The following is a 17,435-nucleotide window of genomic DNA, read 5'->3' on the forward strand; positions in this document are numbered from 1 at the left end:
CACACAAGCACACCATCAATAGCTCTTTGTCAGAGCATACCAGGCTCTGTACTGTAGCTAGTGATAGAGGAGAGCACAGACGTGTAAAAAACAAGGAAACAAAAGTTGTTTGGATACTAATTTTTTCCTAAGTGTATTAATAGATTCCCTTACCCACTCCCCAAAGCACTGGACTACAGTGGTGACTGCTGAGGTTATGTACAAAGGGGAATAACCTCAAATAATCCTACAGGGTTTATCTCTGCAAACACCCTGGCACTCCCTCTGAAATGTCTTCCCACCACTCAACCCCTTCAGCTCTGCAGCATCCCTGTCCAGGATGCTAAGCACTTCTTGGGGCTAAACCCTTCCTTTTATTGCATTTATGGGAAGTTTAAAGCATGATCCTAAGTGTTTGCTGTTCCTCTGCACATCTGCTCCTACTTAATTCAATGGAGAAAAGGTGACATTTTTTCTTGCATAGCACTATTTGTTTGTAGCTCTAACAGCACCACATGTAGTGGCAAGGTATTGATAGACCCGATCCAACTGAAGCTAAACCCAATGAGGATTCTTCAAAGAATTTGGTTAACGCTAGCTGGGAACCAAATAGAAAGGAAACTGAGGCACAAAAAGGAGAAATACTGAAAGTCTTGGTATAAAGGGGTGCTGGTGAAGTCTGTTGCATCCTAGACAGTGCCAAGTTCACCAAACTGCCTTCCATGATGTCCGCATTATTCAGCCAAACTCATTCTATTTATTTAATATGTACTCACACAGTTTGAAAACTGAGTGAAATCTTGCATGTGATGTATTCCAGGCAGTGGAAAAAAACACGAGGCTGCCCTAAAGGATTCAGAAACTGAAGACCAGTATTATTTATAAAGGTGTGAGATGGACAGAGTTGATGGAGCTTAGAGGGACTTCTAGTCATAAATTCCAACTAAACATTCTCAGAGTTATAGCTGAAATCACATTTTCAGACACCCAGCATCAGCATCCGAACAGGATCTGCCTCTGATGGCCGAGTTTTACTAGACAACATGATAGACCATCTGGGACATGATATGATGGATAGGTTCAATAGCAAAGAAGGGCATGTAATTCATTTTCCGGATGGACCAACTCTCATTCATTCATGCAAGGCCCTGCATCAGATAATAAGTTAGCTGCTCCAGAAATACAACCAGCACAGGAAGCTTGTCTACTGTGGAGAAAGATTGTTCATCATCCACTTACTGGCCTTTCATTAAAGCTTTGAAAAAGTGTCTGCCTTCACTACCCTGAGTAGAGGGGTTTTCTAATGAGTGTGGATCAAACCCCGAGGAAACATATTTGGAGATTATTACACTGAAGGTGGCCAAAACTCAAGGAACCATAATGCAGTGTTCTGATGAGTGAGCTAGCATGCATTCTCACCACTGTAAGAGGCCATGTGGGTACCACTGCAGACAGGATTTCACATGCTCTGCTCTCTAGGAAGTATTTGCAGAAGACCTGCCTGCTGGTAAGTCTTCCTCTCCTGTGGTACACATGGCCTCTTACAGTGAGGCCAGAGATCAGAGATCCTAGGAAGCTACAGTTTCTACTAGAGCAGACTGGGTACAAGGATGCTTGACTGACCTTTTGCAGGTCCCCATCTCTGGTCCACAGCAAGCAGTGTTCAGGCTGTGACAGTATGAGCCAACAAAGGTCCATCAGGATTGAATCATGTGTTTGTCTGCTTCTAACTAACTGATACCACTGTCCAACCAGTCTGACCACAACAAGAACTTTACTGGAACCAAACATGTGATCCCTTGACCCCCCCCACCCTATTGACTGCACAAAGGCCATGTGTTAAGTACTGAAATATGAAATTAAAGATCCTTTTCTGTAGGATCCCTCTGTGTAATAACATGGGGCAACCACGTCACTTGTGTTCCTTGACAGTCCCAGTAGCTGCATTGTATTGACCATAGAAATGAACAACAGGAGACATCTTCCAGGGTCAGAATGCAGTGTCCATGTGACAGCCTTTTTGACTCCAACACAGGCTCATTTTTGTCTTTACAAAGATGAATTTCAAGATCATTTCAAAACTGGTGTCAGGCGCAAGCAAACGGCTCAAGGGAACACATAAAGGCTTCCCTGATGCCTGCTCAAGAAACACCTGGCACTAAAACCACCACGTGTGCCACCAGCGACAGCAAGGAGGATGAATGGGTTGATGGGTTCTCACTCAGGCTCAGCTTTACATGGCCTGGACTTCCATTATCACAACAATAAATAACAGATATAAGACATATACCAGCTCTTAAATTCCTGCAGTTGCAATATTCAGCTTAGCAATTTTCCCACTGATCAATATTAACTGTCTTCAGAAATAGTCAGAGTTTTGGGGAAAATACTGTTGATGTAAAAAGTCGCTTCGCTGAAATAAGCCCTGTGGAATTTTCCTAACTCTTAGACTGCAAGGTATTTTGTGCCATGGGGTATTTCTCTTTCAAATTTTCCTTCAAATTGCAATACAATTTCAGATTCAAAGCAAAGAACAATATGAAAAGTTCTAAAATACAGAAAATGTGCAGAAGATGAGAAAAAATTCTCTCCTTGTTCTAGTGATAACTGAAGCAGTTGGTGTGGCTGTAGTACAAATATACTGATGGTAAAAAACAAAGGTGACCAGAGAGCAGAAAGTAATTTCACTCAACCCCTTGCAAAAAGTGGAAATTAGAGTCACAAAACCAGATCTAAGCAGAAGAACTTCTTCAATAAACCGAAGCTTGGGGACCTCTGAATCTATCCCATTGGCGTTCATGTAACTCTCACTTCAACTTACTTACCCCATATGACCTCTTTTATAGAAATAGCCTCTCAACTACAATAAACAAGAAACAGAATTTCACTGAGTTCCCCAGGGATTATTCCCAAAACCTCTGCACATGTATGCATGTATGCATGTGCATTATAAGTACACATGAACTTGAGACCACGTGTGATAATGCAAGTTCTGACTTATCTGATTCTTCAGTGCAGTAAGTCCACTTTCTTTATTAAATCATTACTTACATCTTTTCTAATTCCTGAGAATTTATTATTTTGGCCTTTGCAAGCATGAGACCTCTTCTATTTAAAGCAGAGCATCCATCTGACAACACACCAGGGTATTTGTGCAGAACAGGATGTTCTCCTACACCCACATTTTCCCCTCACTTCCTTCCTAGTTTTCTTCTACCATTTGGGAATAAGAGCCGAAGAGAGCTGAGGAATGGAGACTGTTGGAACATTTTTTTCCAAAATGAGATTTCAGCAAAACATGCTGTTTTTCAAAAGCTGAAATGTTACGTGGAAAAACGCTAGGTCCCAGGATTGTTCTCTTAGGGGAGTTTCAGGGGTGAAGGTGACTGGAGATGGTAGGAAAAAGTCATCCTGGAAGGGCTAGCTTACAAAGACAGTGGTGTGAAAACAGAGCATAAAATTTAGTGAATAAAGCCAAAAGCTGACAAGAAAGGCTTAAAGAGCAGATCTAAGCCATGAGTCCCTTATGCTATGTTTGGGCCAGCCCAGCTTGCAAAGATGGGAGCTGAGGAGTCTGGGGAGGAAAACAGGCAGATTATTCTTGTATGAGGCAAAATGCATGCTGGCCTCATGGAACCCACAAGAAAAGGGAGCCTGGCTCACCTCTACCGGTTTAGTCAAGGGGTCAAGTCTGCAGTAACTGTGGATTATAAACACGTATGACAAATATGTGTGAAAACTCATTTAGGACAGTGCCTTTGCCATGCCACAAACTCAAGAGGCAATGGCAACTCAGCTGCAGCAAGCTGGGCCATGTTTCTGCCTAACTAGTAGAGAAATTTTATGACCTTTTCTGCTTTAAATGATTGGAGTGAGGATTCAAATATGAGTCTTTTTGATGTCCTGCACAGGTTTTTCTATGCTATTTCTTTTTGAGAGCAAATAATAGATCTGCTGCAACAAAGTGTGAAGCTGTTCTCTTTGAGGAAGGTGAAGAGGGAGGTCCCATCTTCTTGGTAAACTCGGATCACAGGGAAACATCAGCCTCCAAAGCCCTCTTTCTACCTCCAGCTTTCCTTTCCCTACAAAAACCTGGATGCAGGAACTCACCAACCTGACACCTCCAGGTTGGACTGCAGTAATTCACTCAGTATGGGGCTAAGCGTGAAGCTTAGCAGGCTCCAGCTGGCTCAGAGCACAGCCATCTGCCTTCACCTTGGTTCATGATGCTGTAAGTCAACCCCATCCTGCAGTAGCTTTCAATGTCAGTTGAAGGCCTTGATGATAGCTTTCCAGTGAATTCAATAACCCTAATGCTTCATCAAACACCTATGGCCCAACCTCAAAGCTATGTTCCAGGTTGCAATGCAACAATTTCATCTGATTTATGACACAACAGGCATCTAGCTATGACACAGTATCTCCAGAGGAGTCCTGTAAACCTTGAATCTGTGCAATCAAGGCAATGAGGAGAAGGCTTTTTGTCTTTTTCCATGTGTATGGGTGAGAACATTCACTACTCAACCTAATCACAGACAACCTGGGAAAGGTGGCAAGCAGTGAGGAAGCACAGTTTGCAGGTGACACCATGGTATTCAGGGTAGTGAGAACAAGGGCCTGCAGAAAGATGCAATGAAACTAAGTGAACGAGCAATAAATGAGCAAATTAAACTTAATGTAGCCAAATGTGAGGTAATGTTCATGGAAGAAAAAATGTTCTGAACTTCACGTATAAAATTATGGTCTCTGGGCTCACTCAGGAATAAGATATTTGGATTATAATAGTTCTATGAAATACCAGTTCATTGCTCAGTAGTGGTAGAATAAGCCAATAAAATATTAATAATTACCATGGGTCAAGCCAAAGAGAATATTAATACACCACTGAAGCAAATCTGGGTTCACTTACATCTTGAATCCTCAATCCCTTTATCTCCAGGAAAGATACAGAGACGATGGACGGGATTCAAGAAAAGGCAATAAAAGTGATTAAATGTAAGAAAAATGGCTCATATAAAGAAATGACTAACTAAGCAAAGTGGAGTCTTTTGTCTGGAAAAGAAAAAGAAAGATGCTTGAAGGAGAAATTAAGGAGATCTACAGAACAATAATAAGGGTTCATCAAATGAGGCTGTCAGGAGCCACACTCAGAATAAATCAAAGGAAGCAATTCAAGCAGAGCTGATAGTTGGCACTCCTTGCCAAAGGATGCAAGGATGCAAAAGTTTACCTGGGTTCAGAAGAAGACTGGAAAAATTACAGGGTTATAAATGCATAGAGGGATACTGGATGTCTAAAGGCCACATCCAACAGGGTGGTCTCCAGACAGAAAACATGTGGAAGGTGGGAGAACATCCAGGGAAGTATCATGTGTGCTTTCCACTGTCCTCTCTGCATCACTCATACCCACTTCTGGAGATGGGACATTGCAAGAGCCTTTGCTCTGATGTGGTACAGTTGCCCTTAAATTTCAGTCCCATATGAGAAGCTGCCCCAAATTTATAATGAATTTCCCCAAATGTCCAAGCCAATTCCAGACTCTGCAAGACAAAATTTTCCATGAAGTGCTTGACCCCCCCAAAAGACATATTCATCAGAGACTCTGTGAAGTCACCAGACCTTGGGGTACTACTGCTAGACTTGCATGGAAGGTATGTGCATGCCGAAGCCATGGAAGTGGTGTGACACTGGTTGCTGATCAATGGCCTCATCAAGCTGTAGCTCCATCTACTGAACAGGAGGTACTTGTTTCTCCCACAGCAGATATGTTTTCTTTTAATTTTATTTATTTTTATAGGAGGGATTTGGGTGTGTTTATTTCCTTTTATTTATAAGTCTTGCCTTTGTCCCAGAGTGATGACACCCTATGGAGGCGCATGTACTTTGACCTGTAGATACACTGCTGCTGGCAAAGCTGATGTGTGAGCCCATCTGCAGAGAAAGGGGCTGAGCATAGCTTTCCTTTCAGAGCAGCTCCTTCCAGAGCAGCTCCCCCTCCTCAACGGCATAGGCCAAGCCTGCAGGTACACAGTGCGCTGCCAGGCAAGGCTACAGCACATCTGAGGGCTGCTCACCAGGACAGGCGAGATCCCATGTGTCTGTCCATCCCCAGGCTGGCAATGGGACGGAGAAGTCATTGCTTGCAGCTGACAGGCTTGCCAGGCTGGGGCAGATGAAGAATGAGTGTGGGAGTCCCATTCCTGACCTCTTGCCTGCAGTGGGTTTGACATAGCTCCATAGAGGAGGAAAAATTCCTCTTCCACACGACAACAAGATAAACGTTTTTATAAGGAAGTCCCCAGATGGGAAGCGCCAGAAGCCCTGAGGTGTTTTAGAGACAGGAGTCACACTGCCCTGGCAGGTTTAGCATCCAGGCTCACCCCAGCCTTTTCACAGCCTTTAACAGGGATGTTTCTGTTTGTTTTATGAAGCGAGCTTAGCAAAATAGAATCATCCTGCCTTTGAAGAGTCCCAGGTGTTGTAGAGAACTCAGCTTTCAAGTTTAAAACTCATGGCTATCACTTCTATTTTATTGTCACTATATTCAACCAACTTCCCATCTTCTTGGGCACAGCTGCCGCTGTCTGACTTTTGTTCACTGCCCCCACTGCATTACTCTCTCCTCATAGGTGGTCCCTTTTTCCTTGATGGCCTCACACAGCTCTCTGTAACCAAGACATTGTTTTATTTTCATAATTCAACTGAGAGTCCTGAAAGCCATCCTTTGGCTAGAAGACATCTGTCTCCTGTTCTTCTCACATACACTCTCCTTTAAAGGCCACTATGGAAAAGGGAGGGGAAACCTCAAGTTTTCTCTCTTCCAGACTTCCCCCCAGGGCCAAACAAGCCACCCACATTTCGTCTTTGGCACAGGCAAGCTGAGTGGGTGATGCTCAAATGGGTCTTGTCTGTTTCAGCTGGAGAGAGAGGGCAGTGATCATGGTGAACATGGAGGAATCAAGAGTCCCCCAGCCTGGTTAGTCTCTGTGTACCCAAACCTGCCTCTCATGGCAGCAATCTCTGCAACACAATTCACCTACCCCAATCACAGCAATAGAAGCACACTTCTAATACTATCAAGAAACCCTCCCCTTTTCTGATCCTATTTGCCACAATTCAATGTCCCACCAGCTTCTCCCTTTGCTTTCCTAAAGCATGGATCTCCTATATCTCAAGGTGACCTCTTAGGCAAGGCTTCTGCAGTGATATTTCATTGGGAGGCTGTTGTGCTGCTCACACTCTCAGAGAAGCCCAGATGCCACTGAACCACACGAGCTTATTATTTAGCATCTGGGAGGGATCCCTCTTCAGCTTCTATCCTTGATGTAGGAAATCAGCTGCAGCAAATGACTAAAAATAGACTGAGCTTGCCCAAGACTGCATCTATAATGGACCAATTGCTTTTATACATTTTTTTGGCTCGCTACAGTGCTGCTTTGTCATGTCACTTTCACTTGTTTGGGCGAGATCTTGAAATAATAGGCACATTCAGGGGATATAAATATAGCTATTTGTTGCCTTAAAATGGGTCTGCAGACAAATCACAGTCCCAGCTTCAGGTATTAGGAAGTTAAATCTTCCTCCTCAGACCTCTCTCTTTTGGACCTGTATCAAACTTTGGGCTTTGCAGCTTGAGGGCTGCTTTATCTTAAGCTATAGGCAAAAGCTCTTCTGCACAAAATTCAGACCCTCATAGATGTTGATTTAAGCAGCTCTTGATGCTAGTCAGGATTTGATTCTAATCAGAAATAGCGTGGAGTTAACATTGAAAAGCTGCAGCACAGTGAAGTAAAAATAAATGCACTCCATTGTGTAGCTTAACGGGGTGCTAATTTCTTGGGAGCACATAAATAGGAGGCACAGAACACATCTGTTTGCTGGCATTGGGTCGGGAAAGAGCAGGGGAAATTTGGAGCTCTGTCACAGGGACAGGCTGAACTTTGTTCCCATGTCTTGCAGTACTGCACAAAGTCTTCTCTGTAGAATAGCCAGTTAATTAAAAATGATATTTATGGTCCCCTGGTGATGCATGACTGTAATTCTTCTATTAGTATTTCTACAAAGTCTGGCAGAGCAAGAGGGTTGGAGCCCCAGCAATGCAAACAGCAGTCCTCATCCTCTGTGCTACCTATGTGGCTGGAGTCCATACAAGAGGGGCTTTGGGCAGCCAAGCCCCTCTCTATCACACCGTATTTACCAAACAATTTTATTGCCCAGGTCTTCCACAGTGAACATGGGACACCCTCTGCTACACTTTTAGATTCCCAGGTATTTTGCAAGCAGAAGTGAATTAATCTGCCTGATGTGGTTGGTATGATGCTCTCAGCCCATGTTATCACTTCCTCACACTGAGACACATGGCGGCACAGGGGAATCCAATGCAGCTTAAAGTACCGACACCATATCCTGTGCTTGACCCACCAGACTTCACATCCCATTGCCTCCTTCCTCCTCCAGCTCACATCCAGCACAGCTTACAGGAATTATCCTCAGGCACTGACAAGGTATTTACTTGCAGTAAGGCTGGGCATTTAGAAACATCTGCAGTGTTTCCTGCTATGTGATGCATGGGGTTTTGGATATCAGATGACCTGAGAAGAAGCAATGTCCTGAAACTTTAAAATATGCACATGACAAAACATAGAGGTGATGGGAGGTGGAAAGGAGCAGGGAGATTTCCAGTCATTTTAACCCTCTTGTTTACGCAACTGCTCTGCACATGGTCAGAAAGAGGCAGAGATTTCCCCAGAGGCATATACAAGCAGGAAGACAGCAGATGGGGATCAGGGAGGACATTTTTCCAACCTGACCACTCTCAGCAGCCCCTGTGGGCTCCCACTTGCTGTTTTAGCCTGAATTTTAAGACACATAATGCAGTGAAGCAAGCTCTCATTTAACCTGGCCAGAGGATGTCCCAGAGTTCTCCACCTTTCAGGGAAGAGGTCCTCAATTCCCCATCCCACTCTATCCCCCTCCCTCCTCCATCTCCAAAAGATTTCAGTTTTGGGAAACTCCTACAGAAGTCCATAATTAAACTCTACCCCATCACTGCCCCATCCCACTCCTCCACATCTCACATCGCCCACCTCCACCCCGGTGCCAGCAGCTCACCTTTGGCAGGGATGTGCAGACCCTGAACTCGGCAGGTACCCGTGAGGGTCTGCAGAGCCGTGGCAGCTTGCGCCTCATCCTCCTGTACTTCTTCATATCCTTAATTTGTGTTAAAGATAAAGCTCCTCTTATGGTACGTATCCAGTTGTCGGCAGCATCTATTAATAGCTGTTAGTTTGTCCTAATAGCTGGACACTGCAAGTACGCTGCAGTGATTTGTTATAAGTGTGTTAAACGCAAGTTTACAGTTGTTGAATGTTTCGCTAATACATAAAGACTCTATCTTGATACCACTGAAAATAAGACTAAAAACCTCTAACATTTTATTAGCAAGCCCTCACCTCTATTCCTTTTTGTGCACTGCTAGTCAGTCTGCTCATGGAAAAAAAAAGAGATGATGAAAGCTAGAGAAACTCCTTGACACACTCCTTTTGGCTTTGTGTATTTCACTTTGAATTAGGATGCCAAACCAGGAGAACGACACTGCAGACTTCTGAGGCATTAAAAAAACATGAATCAGTGCTCAGCATGACTTGATTTGCTAAAAAAAAAGGCTTCAAACTAAGGAACTCAAAAGAAGAAAATACTGTTCAGGCTCTTTCTCATTGTCTCCTGGTTTTGTCGTGCTTCCCTGTGCTTTAATGCTCTTCCCCAGGATGGTGAAAGGTAAAAAATCTGGTTTTCTGACCGAGTTTGGCATTGGCAGGTAATCACTTGGTTGGAGGATTCAAGGCTTTAGGAAGGGTTCAGGGAATGTGAGACTCCCAGAGGGATGTGCCATTCTCCGTGACCTGGCATATGGTCCCCTTGGATTCACTGAGCCCTTTACAGGGAGGTATCTTGGCTAACACAAGCCTCACCCGGCTCTCCATGGTTAAAGATGACCAACAAGCACTCTCAGGAAGAGGTCATTCATGCTGTGGGCCTTCAGCCTTTCCCTCCACTGACTCCTGGGGGGAGCCTTGGCAGTTCAGTGGGATGAATCCCCCTCCTCAAAGCCTGGCAAGGGCTAGCAACAGATGGGAAGGACCACCTTGGCTGGCTCAGCTACTTCACAGTCCTGCTCCTGCAAGTAGTCCTAGGAATGATGTTTAGTTTAGGAAGAGCCAGAGGAATATCTTCCCATGGCCCCATCATCACAAACCCCACAAACACTCTGTTGCACGTAAGACTGGAAGCCATGGCAGAAGGCATCGAAGTATTGTCAATACTCCTACACAACCATAAGATGCAGTAGCTGAATTTCCTGGATGGTTCTAGGGAGCAGACTGGAAGGCAGAGCAGGTAAAGGCACAACACCCCTGACAATATGATCTGGGGAAATGACTTTCTGATCCCATGTCTGGAGTGTGGCTTACCTCTGAAGGTGTTGGATCACACAATTCAGGCACCAGGGAGAGTGTCTGTGCCAGTGCCAGTGCCAGTGCAGCCGATCTTGCATCCTCTTCCTACACAACTCAATCCCCAAGGTGGACTGACCCCCATGAACAAATGACTGATCAAAGAGAAACGCATTCCTCTCTCCTTGTCCCAGAAACTGAAGCCTGGCTTATCATGACATAAAAATAGCTCGAACAAGCAGCAGTCTCCTCTATCATGGCGTTTGGCTGAAATGATCAGCAGAGATTCCTCCCCATGCCGCAGTGATGGAATAGAGATGACAAATCTGTCACTGATTATGCTCCATTACATCCTTACAAGATTTCTTGTGCTCCCTGCAGAGTAGATGTTCTTGCTTGGGTTTTTAAAGGATTTTAGGTAAAACAGACAGCCAACATCTCTGGCACCAGCCAACTGGTGTTCTGGGGTTTAATTCTTTCTCAGCTCTTCCCTGTGGATGTACAAAGGCATTGGGAATGCAGAAATGGCTACTTTTCTGAGTCATAAGGGCATTTATTAGGAAAATACCTGTGAAAAGCCCATGCTGTATCCTCTTTACACTCTTTAGCAGGAACCTTGCTCAAAATCAGCCTCTAGTATGTAGAATGGCGGGACCCAAACCCTATGGATCTGTGGATGCCTGTGAAAGTGGCATTGGGAGAGAACAGGGCTGAATCCAGAGATACCAATTCAGTCTTAACAAATCATAGGGACTGCAGTGGCATGGATGGACTTGCTCAAGTAACCAATTCCCACTCCTGAAGAGCATCTGTTAAGCAGAACTCTCTGAATATGGTCCACAGTCAGTGCTGGAAAGCAAAGAGTTGCAGAGAAGAGCCTATACTCGGTGAGTTCAACAGGGGACAAAGGGAAAGTGCTTGCAGGAGATAAAGCTAATGGTCGCTCCGGGGAGTGACAGATTTTGCTGTCACGGGTTGCTCTGACAGATCCATCAGGAGGCACTTATCTATAAACCCCCAAGATCTCTGCAAGGGAATCCTTGCCCTGCTTCTGTGTTTATGTTGCTCTGAACTGCCTAGTTAATGCAAGAGCGAAAAATGGCAAAGTAATGGGCCTCTTTAGAAAGGTTTTAGGCACTTAGAGGAAAGCAGGAAGCCAAGGCCTGTGTAATTGAATTGCTAATCTCTTATCAGATCTGGCAGGCTACTTACACTTGTTAAAAACAGGTTTAAGCCCACAGCAATTTTTGTTTCTACTCTAGGTACAAGCCAGGATCCTTGATTCCTTCAGCCCTGAAATGCTTGTAATAGTGGCGTGCCCTTCTTTAAAGAGCTGCACTCTGGCAAAGCCCAGACAGCATCAACATGGTCCTCTTCCTCCTTAAAATAAAGTTATTAATGTGTGAACGTGTTTATGCTCCCTGATAGGGCACAGTCTCTCTTGAGGCTCCTCTCTTGGTAATGTTCACTCACATCACCTTTGTCTTTCCTCTTTGAAGTCTAAGTCACTTGCATCAGAGACCCCAAAGAGCTCAGCAGACTGGTGTGAGGTGTCACACAAACACCTGCAGAAGGGTTTTGTTGCTGTCTCTGTGCCTCTGCACACTTTGCATACCCTAAAATAAGTACCAATTGTCCTGCTGGCTAACCTGATGAAATGGCGTTCCATGAGGCACTGACCAGTTTTGCAGCTGAAATACATTCCCTGCTGATACATCACTCTTCCTATAACAATCACATCTAAAGCTTGCAGACTACTCTTGCTTTGCTGAGGAAAACAGACAGATGTAGAAGGATGAGATGGGATTTGGGTTAATCCATCACCCTAAGAAAAGTGACCAGAACAAAATTAAAAGATCCCCATTTATTTCAGCGTCCTGGTCTCATACTGTGGTGTTTATATTCCCCTACATGATTCTCTCACCTGCTTGGAAGTCAGGAGGGAGAAGGTGTCCCAAGGAGCATTGTTTGCTCGGAGACATGCTTCCCTCCTTAGGTGAAAGAAAGGGGCAGTGCCAGGCTGGAAATCAAGCTGCTCATCACTGTTGATGGGAGAGGTCCCAAACAGTTACATGCAGCCATGTCTCCATTGATACTGATGGGTTTGTCAGGGTAAAGTGCCCTCATCAAAGGGCTCCTGGAGGCAGAGGGGAAGATTAGTGGGATGGGGTGGTAAGAGATCTCTGAAGATTAAAAACCATACAGTACAGAGATGTTACACGCACTAAAAAGCAAGAGGAAAGCATTCAAAGCAGCAGCTTAATGGGTGGGACCACAATCCTGGAGATCTCTGCTGCTCTGGGATTGCATGGCAAAAGCCTTCAATGCCACCTGAGCAATCAGATGAAGTGCCTGAAATCCCACTTAACATCTGCAGAGGATGTTTGCAGCTCTGGTGAAACTGCTCAGCCTTTCTGGAAGGTGCGTGAGGTACATGAGACCCACCAAGGACAGATCTGGGATGGGTGTCACCAGCCCATCTACTGAACTGGCCTTGGATGTGGCTGGTGGGAGACACTAGGGAGAATTAAACACTTAGGAAAGAAAATCTCTGGTTTGTTCTTAGGAGCATCATTCCGATGTCTACAGACATTAAAATATATGGTCTGCTTCATTTCAAAATGGTGTTTTAGAATGCCCTGACCCAAGCACCAAGGACATACAAGTTTTATTCATATCGGTACAGCAGTCACCAGTCATTGGCTAAACCAGCATTAAACATTTTGGCATCTCAAGAAGGGGGATGCACTGCAAGAGTTGAAGTTATTGTGGCTTAACAAATTACTAATCATCAGCTTGAAGATATTTGCATGCTTCAAGCACATTATAACAGAAAACATTATTACTTTTAATTAATAGTAACAACTTCCTGATCTGTGATAATTCAGTCACTTGCAAGCATCCCTGTGTACCCCTTAGTTTATGTGATCACTCTCACTGGGTTGAGGGAATAGGGAGACATTCACATACAAAGAGAATTCCCTTTTGTAGATCTATGATGATGACCCAATCACCTAGAAAGGTATCTTTATGATGTTCTTAAATACACATATTGCACAGAGAGAAGATTAATAGTTTTAGGATGAACAGGCCAATTTTGATAAACTTGCAATGGTTTCTATGACTAGCAAAAGACTTTGTTTGTCAGAAGAGGAGAGAAATCTGTGCTTCAGCACTCAAGCAGGTAGAGTGCAGGAGGAGAGCAGTGGCAATCAAGTAGGGCTCTCCCACTTCTCTAGGACCTCCTTTGTCACTCATTTCTTTAACGCAACCCATTGCTTGTTCTTGTTCTGTCTCCCTTTTTTAGCTGTTGTCTCCTAAAGTTAGGAAAGTCTTATTTTTAGTTATTGTTTTTTCTTCTAGTGTGAAAGACTACTTTGAAAAATGAAAAGGGATGGGAAAAGGCAGCTTGCAGGATTGCTGAAGAAAGCCTTTCTCACCCAATTTTAGACATCCAGCTTCTGAGAACACCTGAGCACAGGGAAGTGAACGAGAAGGACACCCAAACTGTGGATGTGATTTCCAACCTTGAGTTATTTTGACTCTGTCGTGTATATCTGGACTGATCATTGTAAATCCTGAGAAACTACATTTCCTAAGGGCCTCTTTGGGAGCTCTGACCACTAAGCACATTGTGGACTGCAGTCTGAATGCACCAGGGTAGCTTCTGTTCTACGTGGCTTCTAAGAAAAGAAACAAGATCTGTGGCTTCTCCTAAAAGGTTTTGCAGATTTGTGAGTCCCAGAGAAGCAGCTTTTCTGTCTCCACAAATGCATGTCCTGAAGACAGTATATTTGAACTGGCTTATTACTTTCTTGTCTCACGCATTTTCTCCACAGTGCAAGGTGAATACAACTCTTTCCATCCTCTTCTCTGCTCAGTCCTGCCACTAGGTACAGCCCAGTGCCTGCTGTGTGCCACCTCAAAGGTATCTGTGCTTTGGTACTGGGCAATGGGAATGTATCCTCATTGAGTGATGCAGCAACCCATGTTAAGCTTTAACCATAGGCTCCCTATATAGGCAGGAAACAGTGTCTTATGTAAATAGGTAAGCAGTGCTCAGTCTAGGAAAATGGGCACAGGGAAGATACAATCAAAGTGTATAAAATCATGAAGGACACAGAGATGGTTGAATACAGGAGGATTAGAGTATGGAACTCTGTCTAGGGACAGGTGAGCAGTCAACAGAGAGTTTTTGGGTCAGGGTTAAAGGGAATATAGCTATGGGAGACATTACTGTGGGGATCTGTTACAGACCGCCTGATCAAGGAGAACCTGCAGATGAAGCACTCCATAGACAGATAGGAAAAGCCTCACGCTCGCAGGCCCTTGTTCTCATTGGTGACTTCAACCACCCTGACATCTGTTGGAAGGATGGTATGGTCCGGCACAAGCAATCCAGGAGATTCCTCGACTGTGTGGAAGACAACTTCCTTCTGCAAGTAATAGAGGAGCCGACAAGGAGAGGTGCCATGCTTGACCTTGTGCTCACCAACAGGGAAGGGCTCGTTGGAAATGTGACGCTCCAGGGCAGCCTTGGATGCAGCAATCACGAGGTGGTCGAATTTGAGATCCTCAGGACAGTGAGAAGAGTGTGCAGCAAGCTCACTGCCCTGGACTTCAAGAGAGCAGACTTTGGCCTCTTCAGGAACCTGCTTAGGAAGGTTCCATAGGATATAGCCCTAGAGGGCAGGGGGCCCAAGACTGTTGGTTGATATTCAAGGATCACCTGCTACAAGCTCAGGAGTGTTGCATCCCAACTAGAAGGAAGTGCAGCAGGAGGGCCAGGAGACCTCATTGGATGGATAAGGAGCTGCTGAGGAAAATTCAAATGAAAAAAGAGGCTTATAAAAAGTGGAAGCAAGGACAGGTGGCCTGGGAAGAGTACAGGGATGTTGTCCGGGAAGCTAGGGACCAGGTTAGGAAAGCTAAGGCCCAGTTAGAATTAAACTTAGTTATAGGTATTAAAGAAAACAGGAAGGGATTCTATAGGTACATAGCAACTAAAAAACAGACTAGGGAGAACATAGGCCCCCTCAGGAAGCTCTCAGGAGAACTGGCTACACGGGATTTGGAGAAGGCTGAGGTTCTGAATGACTTCTTTGCCTCAGTCTTCACTGGCAAAGGCTCTGACCACACCACCCAAGTCTTGGAAGGCAGATGAAGGGACTGTGAGAATGAAGACCTTGGGCCCACTGTAGGAGAGGATCTGGTTCGAGACCATCTTAAAAATGTGAATGTGCACAAGTCCATGGGTCCTGATGAGATCCATCCGTGGGTCCTGAAGGAGCTGGCAAATGGAGTTGTGAAGCCGCTGGCCATCATATTTGAGAAATCATGGCAGTCAGGTGAAGTTCCCAATGACTGGAAAAAGGGAAATATAACCCCCATTTTCAAGAAGCAGAAAATGGATGACCTGGGGAGTTACAGACCAGTCAGTCTCACCTCTGTGCCTGGCAAAATCTTGGAGCAGATTCTCCTGGATGGCATGCTAAGGCACATGAAAATCAACAAGGTGCTTGGTGACAGCCAGCATGGCTTCACTAAGGGGAAATCCTGCCTGACCAATTTGGTGGCCTTCTATGATGGGGCTACAGAACTGATGGATGGGGTAGAGCAGTTGATGTCATCTACCTGGACTTGTGTAAAGCGTTTGACACTGTCCCACATGACATCCTTGTCTCTAAATTGGAGAGACATCAATTTGATGGATGGAGCACTCGGTGGATAAAGAACTGGCTGGATGGCTGCACACAAAGAGTTGTGGTCAATGGCTCAATGTCCGGCTGGAGACCAGCAACGAGTGGTGTCCCTCAGGGATCGGTGTTGGGACCGGTCTTGTTCAACATCTTTGTCGCTGACATGGACAGTGGGATTGAGTGCGCCCTCAGCAAGTTTGCCGATGACACCAAGCTGTGTGGTTCGGTTGATACGCTGGAGGGAAGGAATGGCATCCAGAGGGACCTTGACACGCTTGTGAGGTGGGCTGATGCCAACCTCATGAAGTTTAACCATGCCAAGTGCAAGGTCCTCCACCTGGGGCGGAGCAATCCCAGGCACAGCTCCAGGTTGGGCAGAGAAGAGATTCAGAGCAGCCCTGTGGAGAAGGACTTGGGGGTGTTGGTCGATGAGAAAATGAACATGAGCAGGCCTCAGTGTGTGCTTGCAGCCCAGAAAGCCAACTGTATCCTGGGCTGCATCAAAAGGAGTGTGACCAGCAGGTCGAAGGAGGTGATCCTGCCCCTCTGCTTTGCTCTCATAAGAACTCACTTGGAGTATTGTGTGCAGTTCTGGTGTCCTCAACGTAAAAAGGACATGGAACTGTTGGAACAAGTCCAGAGAAGGGCCACGAGGATGATCAGGGTACTGGAGCACCTCCCATATGAAGACAGGCTGAGGAAGTTTGTGCTGTTCAGCCTGGAGAAGAGAAGGCTGCATGGAGATCTCATAGCAGCCTTCCAGTATCTGAAGGGGGCCTATAGGGATGCTGGGGAGGGACTCTTCATTAGGGACTGTAGTGATAGGACAAGGGGTAACGGGTTAAAACTTAAACAGGGGAAGTTTAGGTTGGATATAAGAAGGAAATTCTTTCCTGTTAGGGTGGTGAGGCAATGGAATGAGTTGCCCAGGGAGGCTGTGAATGCTCCATCCCTGGCAGTGTTCAAGACCAGGTTGGAAGAAGCCTTGGGTGGTATGATTTAGCATGATGTGTCCCTGCCCATGGCAGGGGAATTGGAACTTGATGACCTTGAGGTCCTTTCCAACCCTAACTATTCTATGATTTATTCTTGTTTTAAAAATTATTTGATTCTATAACTCCAGGACTATGCAGTGACATGATGAGGCTGCAGATTTAGAATGAGCAAAAGCTCTTATTTGAATAGGTAATCGTAAAAATAGGGGAAGTATCACGAGCGGATGCAGGGGAGGCCAACAGCATAAGTAGGTTGGAAATATAATTAGACAAATCCACACAGGAAAAGTTCATAAAGGGTTGTTAAACAT

At 45.1% G+C, this 17,435-nt stretch overlaps 1 protein-coding gene across 2 annotated transcripts in view; it reads right to left on the reverse strand.

Annotated features, from left to right (window-relative positions):
• The window catches only part of FRMD4A (FERM domain containing 4A), a 380,907-nt gene that overhangs the window by 220,946 nt on the left and 142,526 nt on the right, over positions 1-17,435 (reverse strand). The gene's annotated exons all lie outside the window — the stretch shown is intronic.

This window comes from Pezoporus occidentalis, unplaced genomic scaffold (genome assembly GCF_034315485.1).
Source record: "Pezoporus occidentalis ecotype Australia unplaced genomic scaffold, CSIRO_AGI_Poc_V1 ctg38, whole genome shotgun sequence".
Classification (NCBI taxonomy): domain Eukaryota; kingdom Metazoa; phylum Chordata; class Aves; order Psittaciformes; family Psittacidae; genus Pezoporus; species Pezoporus occidentalis.